This window comes from Sapajus apella, unplaced genomic scaffold (assembly GCF_009761245.1).
Source record: "Sapajus apella isolate SASKATOON/1434 unplaced genomic scaffold, GSC_monkey_1.0 scaffold34, whole genome shotgun sequence".
Taxonomy (NCBI): Eukaryota; Metazoa; Chordata; class Mammalia; order Primates; family Cebidae; genus Sapajus; species Sapajus apella.
Window position 1 is genome coordinate 11942455 of NW_022436974.1, and position 6000 is coordinate 11948454.

The following is a 6000-nucleotide window of genomic DNA, read 5'->3' on the forward strand; positions in this document are numbered from 1 at the left end:
ATGAGGCACCCCACCTGAAGTGTGCATAGGGTTTTGACTTTTAATGAATAGTACATATGTAATTATTCAATATATAATCTTTTGGGTTGTTTAATATGTTTTTGAGGTTCATCATGATTTTTTGTGTATATATGATTTGTTCTTTATTTTATTTTTTAATTTTTATGTTTTATAATTTCAACTTTTATTTCAGATTCAGGGAGTAAATGGGCAGCTTCTTTACATGTGTATATTGCATGATGCTGAGGTTTTGGGTATGAGTGATTTCATCACACAGACAGTGAGCCTAGTTTCCAACAGATAGTTTTTCAGCCCATGCCTTCCTTTCTTGCTCTCCCCCAAGGAGTCCCCAGTATTATTTCCATATTTACGTCTATATGTACCAATGCTTAGATGCCACTTATAAGTAAAAACGTGGTGTTTGGTTTTCTGTTCCTGTGTTAATTCGCTTAGGACAATGGCTTCCAGCTTCATTCATGTTACTGCCAAGGACATAATTTGGCTCTTTTTGTGGCTGCATAATATTCTGTGCTATATATGTGCCACATTTTCTTTAACCAGTTCATCTTTGATGGACAAATAGGTGGATTCTCTGTGTTTGCTGTTGTGAATAGTACTGTGAAAAACATACAAGTGCATAGTCTTTCTGATAGAATGATTTGTTTTCTTTTGGATATATACTCAATAATGGGATAGGTGGGTCAAATGGTAACTCTGTTTTAAATTATCTAAGAAATCTCCAAACTGCTTTTCACAGTTACTGAACTAAACTACATTCCCATCAACAGTGTGAAACTGTTCCCTTTTCTCCGCAGCCTCACCAGCATCTGTTATTATGTAATGTTTTAATAATAGTCATTCTAACTTGTGTGAGACAGTATCTCATTGTGGTTTTGGTTTGCATTTCTCTGATGATTACTGATTATGAGCATTTTTTCATATGTTTATTGCCATTTGTATGTCTTCTTTTGAGAAATGTGTGTTTATATCCTTTGCCCTTTTTTTCCTTCCTTTTTAAAATTATACTTTAAGTTCTGGGATACATGTGCAGAAAGTGCAGGTTTATTACATAGGTATACATGTGTCATGGTGGTTTGCTGCACCCATCAACCCATCATCTACATTAGGTACTTCTCCTAATGCTGTCTCTCCCCTTGCCCCCACCCTCTGACAGGTCCTGGTGTGTGATGTTCTCCCAGAATGAACTTTGTTCAACCTTAACACAGTCCAGGTTAACAAATTCTCAAAGAAAGATCAAAAGAGATAAAACTGTTTCTAAAAATCTTAACAGTGCTCTGAAATAGCATTCAAAAATATTGTTAGAAAAACAAAAATACACAATGGCAGTTTAAAAATTTACTATGTCTACAATAAAATTAAAAAAAAATACCAGGAATGCAAATAAATAGCAAAATAATACTCATAAATATAAAGACGTAATCAATAAAAAAATGAACCAGAACTGACACAACTTTTAGAATTAGCAGACAACGACATTACAACATTTAAAATAACCATATTTTATATATTCATATAAAGTAACTAAATATATGATAGACAAAGACAGACAAATTTGTATAATAGAGCAAAAATATACAACCTCTGAAATGAGAACTATATTGTCTGGAATTAGCAGCAGATCAGACTTGCATCAGATTGGATTAGCAATCCCAAAGACAAAGCATTTAAAACTACAAAATGAAAGAGAGAGAAAGGAGAATTTTAACCTATGGTCGATTTATTAGTCAGACATAGATGACTTCAAGTGGCCCAATATGGGTGTAATTTAATTACTTAAAGGTTAAAACAAAAAGTCAATACAGAAAATAAAGTTCAAATAGTAATGGTCAAAAATTGTACAAATTTTTTAAAATTTATATATCCAAGAAGTTTGATGAACCCAAAAGGAAGAAAGAAATTAATTTAAACCTATGACAATATCCATCATAATCTAATAGCTCAAAATCAGTGAAAAAGAGCAAATCAACAAAGAAAACAACAACAACAAAAAGATAAGAAAAAGGAAGAAAAGAAGGAAGGCCAAAAGGCATAAAGGAAGAAAGAGAGACAGAGAGAGAGAGAAAGAGAAAGAAAGAGAAAGGAAGGAAGAAAGAAAAAGAAAGAAAGCAAAAAAGAAAGGGAGGGAGGAGGGAGGGAGCAAGGGAGGGTAGGAGGAAGGGAAAAAGGGAAAGAGAGAAGAAAAAGTGACAGGCTTGAGGGAGAGAGAGAAAGGAAAGAAGGAAGGAAGGGAGAAGAATGAAAGGGAGAAAGAAGTAATGATCAGGAAAAGAGAGAAAAATATGTCCATCAATTTCTTACCAGGAAGAGTACAAGTGACTAAAAGTTGAAAATATGTTTGAAATAATAATAAAAAATTGTCAATCTAGAATTATATACTCAAAAAAATCTTTCCAAAACAACACTTTCTTCTAAGAAAGAGTCCTTTTTCAGGCACATAAAAACTAAGAAAGTCAATCTTCTGGAGACTCACATTATAATAGATGTATACACACACACACACACACACACACACACACAAGAGCACCAGAAGTTGTTATATAGGCAAATATTTAATATTTTTAATTACGTAAAACTTTCTAAAACTAAGCCTTAGTTCCATGTCTATGATTAGTACTCATAGCATCCAAATTGCCAATAAATAATGTTTTGTGAACATTTATCCCCTTTCTAATAACTATAATGAATAAATGTTTGTTTCTACTTTTGTGTCTGCTATGTGCAACACTGACTCCATTGTACAATATCAAAGATGAATAGTATTAATGTCCTGTGGTCAGAAGTTACTGCACAGTATGACATGCAAATATACGAAGAAGCAAGTATAAAAAGACCAGTGTTCTCTCTTAATATAGAGATATACAGGATACTTCTGGTGTAGGTTATCTGGGGAAAGTCACTGAAACCCAGATCTTTTCCATTGTCACTGTTTTTTTGGAAATATAACCTAAGATTCCATTGGTTATTATGAGATAGATTTAAATAATGAAATTTTGCCAATATAATACATAATTATGGAAATTTACTCTTTGATTTTCCATCTTCTGACATACTAATAGACTTAAGCATTTTCTCCCTCATTTAATGGTTCCCCCTGCTCCCTCTTTAATAAATAACCTGCTTATTCCTTTGGCCATTTATAATATAATACTTTCTTATTCAGTGGTAGGATTATTAAATGTATCCTAATAATTACATTAAATAAGAACATTATACAAAACATTATGTCAATCCCTAGAAAAATATTTTCAGGAAAACATGGAGCCTTCTGCCATGGAATTTTAGATATATTCTTTTCTTACAATATAGATTAAGGCATCAGGCCACATAGCATTTTATAAGTGTTGAACAGGTCAGCTACATTCCTTCTAATTTGCTGCAGAGACCTACCTAGAGAAAAAATGCATTTGATAATAGTTTCATGATTAACTGTATCTCTCAATTATTAACTATTGTTTATTGCTAATTTCAAAATGACATTGTGGGCACAAATCTCCCCCTGTAAATCTCACTGATATATTTTTACATTTATTCTTATGTTATCTAGTTTCCCAGGGTCTCTCATCCCCTAATCTTATTTTCAAAAACAGTTCTGACCATGCATTACAGCAATTAAAACAGAGAACCACATGAGAAACAGAGTACACTGACACTGATAAGTAACTTTTACAAACCTTGCCGAGGCAAGGGGAAAAGCCCAATGTCTTCAGCAAATCACTGTTTTTTGGGACATCAGAAAGTGAGGAGGAACTAGGGCACAAAAACGGAGTATTACTAACAAAGCTAAAGCTTACTTTCCCCTGACCTAGAGTTCTGCTGATTTGGGGGATCTCTCTGTGTGGATAGTATTCCTGATCACACTGAAGAGAATTTTGACCTTTATCTACTAAAATGACAAAGATTACCATTGCCCAGCGATCACTAGAATGTGCAGAAAGAAATGCGTGGACAAATGTAATAATGGGAATCAAGGAACATGAGTCACTTAGCTGAGAGTGGTGACATTGAAGGTAACATTTCCACATCCTGGCAACATTGTCCAGCAAAGACTTCCTGTCTCAGAGGATGGACCCTCCCTCCTCACCTGGAGCAGCTCCCCATTAGGCAGGTGGCACATCTCCCACAGCTTTCTATCCATGTCTTTCATCCTTTCCATATGTTGAGTCATCCTCAATTAACTGTTTTGTCGATGTTGAAAAACTGTTCTGCTCCCCTGTCCAGTGCCTGCAGATGCAGTTGCTCCTTCTCATGCAGAAGTAGATGCATCTTTTGATATTGAATTTTTATCATCACCTTCCATAAAGCCACATAGCTCTGCAGAGATATTCACTTAAAAGGATTACATCTTCACTGTCAATAGAAAACAGAAAGCTTCAAATAATTATATTCTGAGTTTAATCATGCAAGTAATTTATAAACTTTCTGCTTCTCTCTTGCAAAGAGTCTTCAATATTTGCTATTCCTTTCTGACCATAGTTTTTTTTTGTTTTTTGTTTTTATTTATTACGCTTTAAATTCTGGGGTACGTGTGCAGATCGTGAAGGTCTGTTACATAGGTATACATAAATCATCATTCTCAGCAAACTGACACAAGAACAGAAAATCAAACACTGCATGTTCTCACTCATAATTGGGTGTTGAACGATGAGAACACATGGACACAGGGAGGGGAACATCTGACTATTGATTTTTAATGTTCCTATTCTCTCTCCCTGTTTAAACCAAAACCTCTAGACTCCTCGTTCTTCTTTCTTTATGCTTCACACGTCTTACTGAGTCAGTTATTTCCTCTATTAGTCTTCTCTCTTTTAGGGTTTTCCTTTACCTGATTCTCCCAAATGTTAAAAACTTTTAGGTATATATCATATTATGCAGATTTTTTTTTTTTACTTTTACTACATTTTTACTCTATGTACTATTATATTTCTTTTCTCTTGCTCAAACCCAAACTTAGTGAAATGTTGTCTTATCTCCAGTGTCTGAAAAGGTTTCTGTCAACCTTCAAATTTGAACTAGGATACATATCATGCCCTGTTTATCCAATATACTAGAAGTGTTTGGACTAGCTTATGTTGGCCTATTTGTGACTCCTGTTATATCATTTGAAATCACTACATTTTCTTAGGATGAAACAACTGTCTTTTAACTGGTTGTTTGAATTTAGCTAAAAAGTGTAAGCCAAAATTATGTTTATCTGCATAAAAACAAAGGAAACATTTTCTTGAACTCCTGACCTCCGGTGATCCACCCACCTCGGCCTCCCAAAGTGCTAGGATGACAGGCGTGAGCCACTGCGCCCGGCCAAAAACATTATCATTCTTACCGCTAATGAATAAGTTTTGCTAGTTTCCTGATTTAGATTGTTCTGTGTCTCTTGACTGATTTTCCACAAAGGATTCATTTCCTTTATAAGTTTCTCCTGTAAAATAGCAAAGAAGGTTAGCAGTAATAAAGATATTATTGTAGATTTCATTCCTTTGTCTATGAGACAAGAATTTGGTTGAGAGAATTGTAATTTTGAGTTAGAGTTGAATGGTCAGATTTTTTCCATATTAACATTTTGGATATAAAAAGTAATAGAAACATAATAGAGACTTGGAAGGGATTCTTCTGATAAGATCGTAAATTTCCTGAGAAATTGGCTTTTGTATAACCTGGCTTTGAAGGGGTCAAGCTTGCAGCAGAAGCCAGTGTTATTGGTGCTGACCACCTCCTCCACATCTCCATGCTACACATTTGGACAATGTTTCTAAGGAAACCTCCTTTGGTGAAGGCTCAGCACAGCTATGATTAAAACGTCAAATTAGGCCGGGCGCGGTGGCTCTCGCCTGTAATCCCAGCACTTTGGGAGGCCGAGGTGGGTGGATCACGAGGTCAAGAAATCGAGACCATCCTGATGAAACCCCGTCTCTACTAAAAATACAAAAAATCAGCTGGGCATGGTGGCGTGTGCCTATAATCCCAGCTACTCAGGAGGCTGAG